Source organism: Xenopus tropicalis, chromosome 8 (genome assembly GCF_000004195.4).
Source record: "Xenopus tropicalis strain Nigerian chromosome 8, UCB_Xtro_10.0, whole genome shotgun sequence".
Taxonomy (NCBI): Eukaryota; Metazoa; Chordata; class Amphibia; order Anura; family Pipidae; genus Xenopus; species Xenopus tropicalis.
In genome coordinates, this window is record NC_030684.2 from 9,991,222 (window position 1) to 10,006,117 (window position 14,896).

A 14,896-nucleotide genomic window follows, 5' to 3' on the forward strand; every position below is an offset into this window, starting at 1 on the left:
GTCATGACTAGGGGCCCACAATGGTGTCACAAGGGCCACTGGTTGTAGCATTCTACAGAGACCTAAATAGAAGTAGCTTTATTCTGCAGAATAAGCAGGCACAGGAAGGGTTAACTGACGGTAGACACTTAAGGTGGCCATACACGAGCAGATCCGCTCGCTTGGCGATGTCGCCAAGCAAGCGGATCTTCCCCCGATATCCCCACCTACGGGTGGGCGATATCGGGGACCATTTAGGTAAAAAAAATAATAATCCGATCGTTTGGCCCTGGGGCCAGACGATCGGATTATGTGGGCGGCAATGGGGCAGTCGGATCAGGGACCGCATCAACGAGCCGATGCGGTCCCCGATCCGACCAGATTTTCTAACCTGGCCGATCGAGATCTGGCCAATTTCAGGCCAGATATCGGTCGGCCAGGCCGCTCTGCTCTCCCCATACACGGGCCGATTAGCTGCCGAATCGGCAGCTATAGTCGGCCCGTGTATGGCCACCTTTACACATAAAAGTGGCCATACACGGGCCGATTGTAGCTGCTGATATCTGTCCATTAGACCGTTTTGGCAACTTATCGGCCCGTGCGGGGGCACAAACAACGGGCCTGCCCAACCAATATCTGGCCTGAAATTGGCCAGATATCGATTGGGCAGGTTAAAAAATGTAGTCGGATCAGGGACCTCATTGGCTCGTTGATGTGGTCCACGAACCGACTGCGCCTGTTAGCAGCGTTATAATTTGATCGTTTGGCCCCAGGGCCAAAGACCGAATTAGCCTACATACACCTGATATTGCCCACCCGTAGGTGGGGATATCGGAAGGAGATCCGCTCGTTTGGCGACCTCGCCAAGCGAGCAGATCTTAACGTGTATGGCCACCTTAAGGGTGGGAGATTGCATATTATTTACCGTTGACATTATGGGGCACATTTACTAACCCACGAACGGGCCGAATGCGTCAGATTGCGTTTTTTTCGTAATGATCGGTATTTTGCGATTTTTTCGGAAAATTGTCGCGACTTTTTCGTTACCAATACGATTTGCGCGAAAAAACGCGAGTTTTTCGTAGCCATTCCGAAAGTTGCGCAAAATCTGGCGATTTTTTCGTAGCGTTAAAACTTGCGCGAAAAGTCGCGATTTTTTCATAGCGTTAAAACTTGCGCGAAACGTCGCCCCTTTTAAGTTTTAACGCTACGAAAAAGACGCGACTTTTCGCGCAAGTTTTAACGCTACGAAAAAATCGCCAGATTTTGCGCAACTTTCGGAATGGCTACGAAAAACTTGCGTTTTTTCGCGCAAATCGTATTGGTAACGAAAAAGCCGCGACAATTTCCGAAAAGTCGTAAAGGAGCCGAAAAAATCGCAAAATGTTCGTTTTCCAATCGGAATTTTTCCAATTCGGATTCGGATTCGTGGGTTAGTAAAAGTGCCCCTATGAGTAGTGTAGGGCGGAACCTGTCCCATTTTGTGTCGCCGCAAAATTCACAAAACACAACAATTTGCAAAATGCGTCAAAGGGCATTTTTTCATGGCTACTGTGCAACTTTTTTTGTGGCGTCTGTGGCGAAAAAAATTGCTGATCACTTATTATGAGGGTAGGTTCACCACCTTTTTACTAGAGGAATGCCAGCTGGTTGTGCTTGGAGGCATTGGTGACATAGGAGGGGCACAGCGATGGTGTTAAAGAAGCGAATTGTGGGGCAGATTCTGGATCATTGGGGTAGAAAAGATAAAACTGAGCAGGAACTGGGGTAGATCAGTGGTAGGACAGGAGGGTATTATAAAAATAGCAGCAAGTACATTTCCGGTAAATTTGTATTACAGGCTGGCCATGTTATACCTAATGTTCCCCCCCTGCAAATTAATCTTCAGAGGGGACCCCTGACTGCCCACTCCCCGCCCCCCACCGCTTCCCTCCCTGCTCTCAATTAGGAGAGGTGCTGGGAAAAGGCAGTTCTCCACCACTATACAGGAAGCAGACCCCCTGTTCCCTGGCCCCCCCATGGGGTCTGCTTCCTCTGTAGTTACGCCACCGTAACTAGGCTGCTGAAATACCGACAGGGTGGCAGCCCTATATAAGGATATCGCTTTTTGAAAGCACAGAACAATCTTTTTTATATGAAAATAATAATGAATTTAAACTTCACATTACTTTATACTTTACTGTTTTCAGTCAGCTTTGTATTTTGTTTTGCCCTGTGGCAGTAAGCCAAAGCAACCAATCAGCAAAGAACGTTTAACAGGGTACTGTAGGTTTCCCAATGAAAGTAAAGCTCTGATTGGTGGGCAGATTTGCAAAGTACAGGTATGAGACCTAGAATCCAGATAAGGGATCTTTCTGTAATTCTGATCTCCTACCTTAAGTCTGCTAAAAAAAATTATTTAAACAGTAACTAAGCCCAATAGGATGGTTCTGCCCCCAATAAGGGGTAATTATATCTTAGTTGGGATCAAGTACAGGTACTGTTTTATTATTACAGAGAAAAGGGAATCATTTAACCATGAAATAAACCCAATAGGGCTGTTCTGCCCCCAATAAGGGGTAATTATATCTTAGTTGGGATCAAGTACAGGTACTGTTTTATTATTACAGAGAAAAGGGAATCATTTAACCATTAAATAAACCCAATAGGGCTGTTCTGCCCCAATAAGGGGTAATTATATCTTAGTTGGGATCAAGTACAGGTACTGTTTTATTATTACAGAGAAAAGGGAATCATTTAACCATTAAATAAACCCAATAGGGCTGTTCTGCCCCAATAAGGGGTAATTATATCTTAGTTGGGATCAAGTACAGGTACTGTTTTATTATTACAGAAAAAAGGGAATCATTTAACCATTAAATAAACCCAACTTATTTAACTATGGATTTCACCCCCAATTAATGCTGGGTCCTCCCAACTGCTGATTTTGTTCCTATTTCTTTCTCCTCTATCATCCTTTGAAGAAGCTCCTCCCTCAAGCTGATGACATCATTTCTGTGCTGGGAGAGGGCTTGAACCTGGTCAGTGTTTTACTCTCACAAAAAATATGGAGTGAATGTTGTTACAGGGAACATATATCTTTCAGGATTTCAATATAACAAGAGCACCTAGGCTGCCTGCTCAGAACCTTCCTCTGTGTGTATTTCTACATATACTGTAGGTGGGTTGCCATATTGACTGTTACCCCAATGTTTCTATATATCTGTAACCTTGTTATGGGCTAAGGGGGCCCAGCCTGAAGGCCAGTTAGGGGGGGATTTGGGGTGAGTGCTTATTTGTGCCCTGGGTACCCCTGGAACTATAGCAGGGTGACTGTTACCCCAATGTTTCTATATATCTGTAACCTTGTTATGGGCTAAGGGGGCCCAGCCTGAAGGCCAGTTAGGGGGGGATTTGGGGTGAGTACTTATTTGTGCCCTGGGTACCCCTGGAACTATAGCGGGGTGACTGTTACCCCAATGTTTCTATATATCTGTAACCTTGTTATGGGCTAAGGGGGCCCAGCCTGAAGGCCAGTTAGGGGGGGATTTGGGGTGAGTGCTTATTTGTGCCCTGGGTACCCCTGGAACTATAGCGGGGTGACTGTTACCCCAATGTTTCTATATATCTGTAACCTTGTTATGGGCTAAGGGGGCCCAGCCTGAAGGCCAGTTAGGGGGGGATTTGGGGTGAGTGCTTATTTGTGCCCTGGGTACCCCTGGAACTATAGCAGGGTGACTGTTACCCCAATGTTTCTATATATCTGTAACCTTGTTATGGGCTAAGGGGGCCCAGCCTGAAGGCCAGTTAGGGGGGGATTTGGGGTGAGTGCTTATTTGTGCCCTGGGTACCCCTGGAACTATAGCGGGGTGACTGTTACCCCAATGTTTCTATATATCTGTAACCTTGTTATGGGCTAAGGGGGCCCAGCCTGAAGGCCAGTTAGGGGGGGATTTGGGGTGAGTGCTTATTTGTGCCCTGGGTACCCCTGGAACTATAGTGGGGTGACTGTTACCCCAATGTTTCTATATATCTGTAACCTTGTTATGGGCTAAGGAGGCCCAGCCTGAAGGCCAGTTAGGGGGGGATTTGGGGTGAGTGCTTATTTGTGCCCTGGGTACCCCTGGAACTATAACAGGGTGACTGTTACCCCAATGTTTCTATATATCTGTAACTAGCAGCTAATGTTCATAGGGAAATATAAAGTATTGGGCGTAATTCATATATACCACGTGATGCATTAAAAGAACTGACAGGTAAGTGTGCAAGTCCTGTAACATGTAACACACACACATAGACTAATGGGTAAGTTAGTGGGGCCGTTCCAAGTAGTTTACACAATGCGTTACTCATATATTGGGTGTTTTGCCTTCACTGATTAAGTTATACCACTAGACATCCACACTGAGGGGTAAGTGCCCATTAGGTCCACAAGGGAGCCTTGTTTTGATTGGTCCAAACATACACTACAGCATGGGGAATGGGTTTACAACCAGTAGCTACTTAACTTGCCACGGCTGTCAGTAATAATTACTAGTAACTATAATGCAGATTGAATTTCTTGTAATTTTGTGGGTATCATTTTCCTGTTTGAAGAGCCATTCTATACGCTTGTTACTCAGACACTAGAAATAACGGTAAGTGGAGAGCTCTGAGAAGTTGCCAACGTGGCTCCCAGCCGAGCCCTTCACAAAGGAACAATAATCCTATTTTTAACAGCTCACCGGTCCCATAAACTTGGTATCTTCTGTTTTCTTCTTCTGCCAGGATTTTAATGGGTGTAAGTAGCTTTGGGCAACAGTTTATTTTTTTGAGTTTTTGTGCCAGCAATTATATCACTTACACTGCTACTGGCATTGTGCAGCAACATTGTTCTCTTATTACTGTGCCCGTTGGCAAATATGTGCTTCCTGCTGGTGCATATGTACAGGCTATGGGCAAACTTAGGGGGCTGTTCCTGCTGAATTGTGCTTAGTACAGGGGAATTCCTATGCTGCCATAGTTTCATGTTATCTCTCTGTACAGGCTATGAGCAAACTTAGGGGGCTGTTCCTGCTGAATTGTGCTTAGTACAGGGGAATCCCTATGTGCCATAGTTTTATGGTATCTCTCTGTACAGGCTATGGGCAAACTTAGGGGGCTGTTCCTGCTGAATTGTGCTTAGTACAGGGGAATCCCTATGCTGCCATAGTTTTATGGTATCTCTCTGTACAGGCTATGAGCAAATTAGGGGGCTGTTCCTGCTGAATTGTGCTTAGTACAGGGGAATCCCTATGCTGCCATAGTTTTATGGTATCTCTCTGTACAGGCTATGAGCAAACTTAGGGGGCTGTTCCTGCTGAATTGTGCTTAGTACAGGGGAATCCCTATGTGCCATAGTTTTATGGTATCTCTCTGTACAGGCTATGAGCAAACTTAGGGGGCTGTTCCTGGTAATTTTATTTCTTTATAGTAACTGCTTACATGGCTATGGGTATTAGCTTATTTATAGGTACTGTCTTAAATATTAAATAGAAATAGCACATGACCACTAGATGGCGCACTTGTTATGCCACTAGATATATGCAAAATTTTAGAGCAGGAGTGTTTTATATAGACTTGAATACATTTGTATTTTGCGTTTTATGGGAAATGTAGCTTTAGGTAAAGGGATAATATCAATGCTGAAATGGCAGTTAGGTTTATAGACCCATAATGTGGCCAAATGTATCCGGAGAGGGTCTCTCATCAGGTAAAAATGTCCCTTGTTGGATCTCTCGCTGTCACTAAAAGCAATGTTACCACAGAACTATTCATCAGGATCACAAGAATGTAATGGGGTAGAAGCCTCACATAAGTATCAGGTCGTTGGGCAGATGCCCCCGATAATGGCCCTGGATCCGCTACAGAGTGCAATGACATTCCTTACAATTCCTTTATTTACTAGGGATGCCACCTTCGGGGGAGGAAGTAGGAAGTGATGCCACGCAGGGGCGGGGAAATGGGCGGCCTAGGCAGCGAAAATGGGCGGGGCATAGACAGGACTGTACTTATAAGGGGGAATTCAGGGAAGGGAGGGATTTATAGGGTATTGCAAATGTACCAGTTTGCCAGTAAATTTGTCATTCCGGCCCTAGCTGGGGAGGCTACCCTACTTTCTACCTATTTTGTGTCTACTGTATGTGGAAGCCTCTGTCTTGCCTCTTGAGATGGGCAACTGCCCCCTTGGGGGGATGAAGAGTGAGCCAGGACTGTTGCCCAATGTAAGTGCCCAATGTAAGTGCCCAACCCACTAATGTTCCTGAGGCTGAAAGGAAGCAAATCCCAGCGACAATGTTCCACCATCTAGTGAGATGTCCCCTGTATTTATAGGCACGTGCCCACCATGGGCGTCCGCAGAAAATTTTCCAAGGGGGGGCAAGTAAGCTAGCATCATCCTGCAACAGACAAATATATATATATATATATATAAATATATATTTTTTTTTTGCAGGATGATACTAGGGGAGGCTAATGATGGCCCATACACAGACTGACCTAAAGCTAATGTGACACTTAGTGGATTCGCTGCTGGCGTAAAAAGTTAACCTCCCAACTACCTCTTGCCGTTCCCACTGACTCCCAGGGATACTGTACAAAAGTGCGGGGGGGTGCTTTTTTTTTTTACCCTAAAATGTTTAGGATGTAAAAGTATTCATACGCGCACTTCTGTTAGGGGATCTGCAAACATTTGTGTTTGTGATCAGTTAGCTTCAAGGGGTAGTTCGCATTCGAATTCACTTTTATTTTTAATGGTTTTTCAGTTATTTAGCTTTTTGTTCAGCAGCTCTCCATTTGGTATTTCAGCAGCTATCTGGTTGCTAGGGTCTTATTTACCCTAGCAACCAGGTAGTGGTTTAAACAAGAGATGGGAATATGAATAGTTAAGGGGCCTACTTGGAAAAATAAGTAATACAAAATTATAATAATAATAAAATTGTAGCCTCACAGAGCAATATTTTTTGGCCCCCATTTGAAATCTATATAGAGGCAGAAGAGAAAGGCAAATTATTCAAAAAAATTAATTAGGAAGACCAATTGCAAAGTTGCTAGGAATAGGCCATTTTATAACATACTAAAGGTTAACTTAAAAGTGAACCACCCCTTTAGATGTGTTTATGTTAGTTTTATAGCAAGAAAGGCAGTGGGTACTGACTCCCCATTATATACAGTGAGACGCAGTCCGTATCTACAAACCCAGCACATTATATACAGTGAAACACAGTGGGTACAGATGGCAGATATTCAGGCCCTGGCACTATAACACGGGCACGGATACACAGCATTGGTTCCACTGTAACTTACTATAAATGAACAAAACAATGACAAAAAAAAAAAAAAATAGTAAGTGCAAAAAACAACAACAAATATATAAACACACAATGAGCTTTTTCAGAGGGAAAGAGTTAACTTACCCTCCATGTGTTAGGGTAGGGGATAGATTATAAATTATTTTAATTGTCAGGTCAGGCAAAAAACAATTTAATGTCAGCTAGTGATTCTTTAGAACTGTATAGTACCTGTGTATAGTACCTGTGTATAGTACCTGGGTATAGTGCCTGGGTATAGTGCCTGGGTATAGTGCCTGTGTATAGTACCTGGGTATAGTGCCTGGGTATAGTGCCTGGGTATAGTGCCTGGGTATAGTGCCTGGGTATAGTGCCTGGGTATAGTACCGGTGTATAGTACCGGTGTATATAGTACCTGTGTATAGTACCTGGGTATAGTGCCTGGGTATAGTGCCTGGGTATAGTGCCTGGGTATAGTGCCTGGGTATAGTACCTGTGTATAGTACCTGTGTATATAGTACCTGTGTATATAGTACCTGTGTATAGTGCCTGGGTATAGTACCTGGGTATAGTACCTGTGTATAGTACCTGTGTATATAGTACCTGTGTATATAGTACCTGTGTATAGTGCCTGGGTATAGTACCTGTGTATAGTACCTGTGTATATAGTACCTGTGTATATAGTACCTGTGTATAGTGCCTGGGTATAGTACCTGGGTATAGTACCTGGGTATAGTACCTGTGTATAGTGCCTGGGTATAGTGCCTGTGTATAGTGCCTGTGTATATAGTACCTGTGTATAGTGCCTGGGTATAGTACCTGTGTATAGTGCCTGGGTATAGTGCCTGGGTATAGTACCTGTGTATAGTACCTGTGTATAGTACCTGGGTATAGTACCTGGGTATAGTACCTGTGTATAGTACCTGGGTATAGTGCCTGTGTATAGTGCCTGTGTATAGTGCCTGTGTATAGTACCTGGGTATAGTACCTGTGGGATGAAAACTGCAGCAAAAGTTGAGAGTTGGTTCTTAGGTAAAGTTACAGCTTCTTTTCAGTCTTCATTTCTGTTTCCAGTTTGCAAAATCTCCCGATCCCTGTGTGCATCTGTGCTCTGATTGGTCAATTTTACTGTCTGTCAAGGAAGCTGTGCTCTGATTGGAGAATTCACAAGAAGAAAGATCCAATCGGAGCACAGCAAAAACGGGCTTGAGGGGAAAGTGCAGAAACGGAGTAAGGTTTTTGTTTTTTTGCTACTTTTCCAGGGGGGGGCAAGTGCCCCCTCTTGCCCCCTTCTGTGGACGCCCATGGTGCCCACCCCCCAATGATGCCACAAAAGGGGCGGGGTGCTAGGGGGCGGGGTGAGAAGAAGCGCCCAACCCACCCGCGACCCGCAAGTCAAGCAATTAGAATGTTATTGGTTCCTTAGGCTCCCCATTCTATTATAAAACCATAGCAGGCGTCTACACCCTCATATGTGTGTGAGTAGCTCTCAGGACCGGGGAATACCTAGGTTTTTATGCCGTTATTGTGTGAAAATTTAGGGATTTTTTTTGCTGTTGCCATGGTGAGTTCCATTTATTCCCCTTGTCTCCATTGACTTTGAGTTAACTTTTAGTATGTCATAGAATGGCCAATTCTAAGCAACTTTTCAATTGGTCTTCATTATTTATTTTTTATAGTGTATTTGCCTTCTTCTTCTGATTCATTTCAACTTTCAAATGGGGGTCACTGACCCCGGCAGCAAAAACTATTGCTCTGTGAGGCTCCTGTTTTATTGTTATTGTTACTTTTTATTACTTAGCTTTCGGTTTAGCCCCTCTCCTATTCATATACCAGTCTCTCATCCAAACCACTCCCTGGTTGCTAAGGCAGTTTGGACCCTAGCAACCAGATAGCTGCCGAAACTCAAAAATGGAGAGCTGCAGAAGAAAAAGTGAAATAATTACAAAACCACCAATAATAAAAAGTACAGAATAACTGCAGATTTTCTCAGAATATCAGTCTCTATATCATACTAAAATGAACTCTAATGTGATCAACCCATTTAAGTGCGATGTAGAAAGTGCTATTTTGAGACAGTTTGCAATTGGTTTTCATGTTTTTATTGTTTTTGAAGAACTTAGCTTTTTATTCAGCAGCTTTCCCGTTAGGAATTTCAACAGCTATCTGGTTGCTAGGGTTCAGTTTACCCTAGCAACCAGGCAGTGGTTTAAAAGAGAGACAAAAAGATGGATAGAGGAGGGCCTGAATAGATACAGTAAGTCATAAAAAAATAACTGATTATAAAATTGTGGCCTTACAGAGAAATAGTTTTTAGCTACTAATGCTGGAAGGATTCAGAAGAGGAAGACACATTAATCAAAAACTATAAAAAAAAAATAAAAGACCAATTGAAAAGTTGCTAAGAATAGGCCATTCTATGCCATACTAAAAGCTAACCTGAATTTATTTTATTAACTATTTAGCATTTCGTTCATCAGCTCTCCAGTTTGGAATTTCAGCAGCAATCTGGTTGCTAGGGTCCAATTTAACATAGCGACCAGGCAGGAATATGAATAGAGGAGGGACTTAATAAAAAGGTAAGTAATAAAAAGGAACAATAACAATAAAATAGCAGCCTCACAGAGCAATAGGTTTTTGGCTGCCGGGGTCAGTGACCCCCATTTGAAAGCTGCAAAGAGTCAAAAGAAGAAGGCAAATAATTAAAAACAAAATAAAAAAGACCAATCGAAAAGTTGCTAAGAATAGGCCATTCTGTAACATACTAAAAGTTATCCTGAAGGTGAACCGCCCCTGTAAGCTAGAAGGTTCCTTTTAAACCAGTAGCCCGTTTAGTGCACCCAGGGTCGGACTGGGGGGTGCAGGGCCCACCGGAGCTTCGTGCCTCAGGGGCCCCTGCACCCCCCAATGGCCCCCGCCACCATGACACCCCACATCTTCATTCATTTCCAGTTTCAGCGCTTCCTTCCCCTGCGGTTTCTGAAGCCAATAAACTGGTTTAGCAGCTGGTTTTATAGGAAGGAAAATATTTGCTTATCAACTTGGTTTATCTACAGTTTGTGAGGGCTCGTGTTTCCTAAAATTTGTACAAAATGTACTTGTTTTGTAGGCAGTTTAATGGAATTGATGTTTGTTAACAGCCGACACCCGGTTTATTGACATTGGACTCGAATTTGCCCCGACTTCATAAAAAGGTAGAAACATCCGCATTCCTCATTATAGATACCGAGTCTGTGTTAAAGGGGTTTGTTCACCTTTACCATAACTTTTAGTATGATGTAGAAAATACTATTCTGAATTTGCAATTGGTCTTAATTTTTTATTACTTTTGAATTATTTCTCATTTTGTTCAGCAGCTCTCAAGTTTGGAATTTCAGCAGCTATCTGGTTGCTAGGGTCCAATTTAACTTAGTAACTAGTGATGAGCGAATCTGTCCCGTTTGGCTTCGCCGAAAAATTTGCGCATCTTTCAAAAGATTCGCAAAACGGCGAAAATGTCGAGCGTCGAAAAAAAATTGTCGCCCGAGGCTATTCTTTTGTCGCCCGAGGCTATTCTTTTGTCGCCCGCGGCTATTCTTTTGTCGCCCGCGGCTATTCTTTTGTCGCCCGCGGCTATTCTTTTGTCGCCCGCGGCTATTCTTTTGTCGCCCGTGGCTATTCTTCTGTTGCCCGCGGCTATTCTTCTGTTGCCCGCGGCTATTCTTTTGTCTCCCGCAGCTATTCTTTTGTCTCCCGCCGCTATTCTTTTGTCACCTGCGGCTATTTTTTTGTTGTGAGTCTATTCTTTTGTCACTCGGCTAATCTTTTGTCGCACGGCTATTCTTTTGTCGCCCGCGGCTATTATTTTGTCGCCCGCGGCTATTCTTTTGTCGCCTGCGGCTATTCTTTTGTCGCCCGCGGCTATTCTTTTGTCGCCCGTGGCTATTCTTTTGTCGCCCGCGGCTATTCTTCTGTTGCCCGCGGCTATTCTTTTGTCTCCCGCGGCTATTCTTTTGTCTCCCTCGCCGCTATTCTTTTGTCGCCCGCGGCTATTTTTTTGTCGTGAGTCTATTCTTTTGTCACTCGGCTAATCTTTTGTCGCACGGCTATTCTTTTGTCGCCCGCGGCTATTCTTTTGTTGCGCAGCTATTCTTTTGTCGCCCGCGGCTATTCTTTTGTTGCGCAGCTATTCTTTTGTCGCCCGTGGCTATTCTTTTGTCGCCCGTGGCTATTCTTTTGTCACGCAGCTATTCTTCTGTCACCCACGGGTATTCTCTTGTCGCACAGCTATTCTTTTGATGCCTGTGACTGTTCTTTTGACGCGGGCTACAGTTTTTGGACGCGTGGCGAATTTTTATGCAGCGAATGTTTTCATCCGTTTCGTAACACAATCCGCCAATGCCGAAACACGGAAATTCGCCCTGAATCCATGCCTGGCGAAACATTTCACCCATCACTATTAGCAACCAGGCAGTGATTTGAAAGAGAGACCATCATGAAATCTTTTAAAAGCTGAAATATGCCACAAACAAATGAAACACTTTTGTAAGGCAAAACCTTACACTTTCTATGTGCAGCCGTCCCTCCTGTCTAGAGAAATCTACCAAAGAGTCTGCGCGTTGTTTGTCCCGTTACCTTGAGAATGCTGACGGCAAGAGACGGAACAATCGTGGGGGTTACTGCTACTTGCAGAGAGGATTTTAAAGGAGAACCAAACCCTAAAAATGAATATGAGTAGAAATGCCATATTTTATATACTAAACTGACTGCAGCAGCCTGAAGTTTCGACATCTCTGTAGTAGTAATGATAGATGTGTTTGTCTAAGCCTCTCCTAGCCTTAATGAAAATTCGCCCATGATTGGACAATTCTAAACAACTTTTAATTGGTCTTCATTATCTATTTTTTATAGTTTTTGAATTATTTGTCGTCTTCTAAGTCTTTGCAACTTTCAAATGGGGGTCACCGACCCCAGCAACCAAAAAACTATTGCTCTGTGAGGCTACAATTTTATTGGTTTTAGCACTTTTTAAAATGTATTTTATTATTCAGGTCCTTTCCTATCGTTCTATAATTTAAACAAGTTCTTGGTTGCTGTAGAATATCATCTATTTATTATAAAATTTTGTGTAAGTATTATGGTCAAAGTACCACTCACCAAGGTGATAGCAAAATATCTTTATTGTGTGGAGTTACAAATTATATGCCAAGTACAAACAGCCAGTCAAACATACCCTTGACAGCTCACAGGAGTAATCTGTACAATTAATGCATATAAAAAATAATGTTAAGTATATGTAGTATGTGTGTATGTTTCATATATGTGTGTGTGTGTCTGGATGTGTGCCCATCTCTCAGGAAGAGAGACCTGTCTGTCCCTCCAGGGCAGAGAGCGAGATGTGTGTGTCCCTCCTGGGAAGAGAGAGAGAGAGCAAGAGACTTGTGTTCAAGAGTATATGCCTGGTGTCAGTATGTCCCTACCCCCCAAGTATCTATAAAAGGCAAGAACATATGTTAAAAGGCGTGCTCAGTCCTTTCCCAAATTAACTTACAAGTATGTGTGAATGATAGGTATACATTTCATGTGCTGTGGAATTATAATTCTGTGTAAATATCTTACAAATCCCCCTCAAATGGATAACCTATATTCAACACATCATAACTTTATTTTGAACTCAGGGATGTAAAGTCCATGGGAAAAAATCCTCAGATCTTCAAACGTCTCTTGGAACCTGTGAAATGTCCATGATATAAATATTATGTAATAACAATTCATTATCATGTAATGAGATGGTAAACAGAAATAGGATATAAGATCTAATCTAACTATCCCTAAACTTGTCTCTTCCAACTCAGATGACCTTTATTTCCTCTTGGATTTAGCTTTAGTCATTGTCCTCCAATGTTTTAGTATTAAACTTTCCATGTAACCTTCCTTATCACTCTGCATTTGATTGTAGCTGATTGAAACTTCTTCATCCCGTCTTTTTACAGCGTAGTACCATCATGTACCTAAGCAGAAGCCCATAGTATTACAGGTGCCCAGAAATCAGTTTAACTAGTAATCTCTTGTTACTTCTTACTTTTATACAGCACTTGGCAAACATTTCTCCTGTGAATGATGCCGGGAACATCTTTTTGGAATCTTTATCCATTCCCTGTAAGAGCTTCCTTTGATTCTCTGGTCTTGCAAGGCTTAGAACAAAATAATACTTGACATCCATTCAGGCGTGAGCTACCGAGTCCCTATGGAGAATAAGGGAACCACACTGGTACAGGTATTCACCAACACACTTTTTAGGCCCTGGCCATTCACAGTCTATACAGAGTCAGGAACAGGTGTAGCCTGGGTAAGCTTTACTCGTTTAGTCTTATGTATTCTTGGGAAAAAGAATATCAGTCACTGAGTTTCAGATACTGTAGCAGGCAGGGGGCAACACTGGGGGTAGTAACACAGTTGTTGCAGGTTTAAAAATAACTTTGAGCTTAAGAACAGATTAATCACACCCCTTAGGTAGGCCTTTAACAGCAAACACAGTCTTTGGGGAAAACACCAGCTGGAATAACAGGCAAAGATACAACCTCTTTAGAAGAGAGTCCAAAATGTAGCCAGTCCACTACTGGTTAATGACAAGTTTCAATCATCCTCCATTTGTCTTTTGCTGAAATTCCACTTTGTATTTCCAAATACTCCTCAATTTTATCCTAAATCACAGTCTCTGTTACAACTGCATCACCTTTACATCAGGTTTCCTTGGGTGATGTTGTCTCCATTCCTGTTGCGGACAGATGCATCTTCTTCATGTGTCCTCTATCCCTGACCTACACTGAAAAATCAGTGTCACTAAACCTATATTTATAGGTATATAATAACCCAATAACTGTATTACCATGTCATTCCATGCAGAACTTGTTACTGTCTGGGAAAAACATCAACAAGAAATAAATGTGAGCTTTTGTGTATTATGTAAGTGTATGATGAATTTACAAAAAAACTAGAAACTGAATTACTTTAACAAAAAAAAATAATATAAACAAACCAAATAATAGTAGGGGTGCAGTACTGTCAGTAATGTAAGGGGAATAAAGGGAACATGTCTATAAAAATGAACCCTCATTTTACACTTTAACAAAATTGATAACTAATTTAAACCTATAATGTTACATTTCCATGGATGAGAAACAATATCAATGAACATGTTACATAGAGACACTTCTAAACATTCATACATAAATGTATCCAAAGTACACATGAATACACAAATGTGGGTAGATTTAAAATTAGACCTATTGGTCTAGTGGTCTATTCAATAAAAGTTGAAAAGTGAGGTACATGATTAAATTCACTTTAACTATTATTTCTTTGAGGTATAAAATAATATATATATCATCATACATATGAGTACATTTTTCATTTATGCTATTACCACAATTCATCATAATAATAGCCAGAGAGCATCACTTGTGCTTTCTGCCTTGTCTTACTGTTGATACGGCATCAGCAGCTTTAAACCGCAAATCCAAACATGGAAAAACTGCAACCAACTGTTTTGCAAACAAAAGTATTTCATACCATTTTATATATTCCAGACCCATTACCAATTTAAAAAATGTAACATTAATAACTCTTCTTTGCATTATTTTGCTAGTTTG

The 14,896-nt window shown here is 42.3% G+C and overlaps 1 protein-coding gene across 6 annotated transcripts in view; it reads left to right on the forward strand.

Annotated features, from left to right (window-relative positions):
- Positions 1-2,947: 2,947 nt before the first annotated feature.
- Positions 2,948-14,896, forward strand: part of abo.1 (ABO blood group (transferase A, alpha 1-3-N-acetylgalactosaminyltransferase; transferase B, alpha 1-3-galactosyltransferase) gene 1) — a 38,635-nt gene continuing 26,686 nt past the window's right edge. For 3 of the 6 annotated variants that reach the window (XM_012968494.3, XM_012968498.3, XM_012968497.3), the window contains exon 1: positions 2,948-2,999. The gene's annotated coding sequence lies outside the window, so the exon portion shown is untranslated. 6 annotated transcript variants of the gene reach the window in all.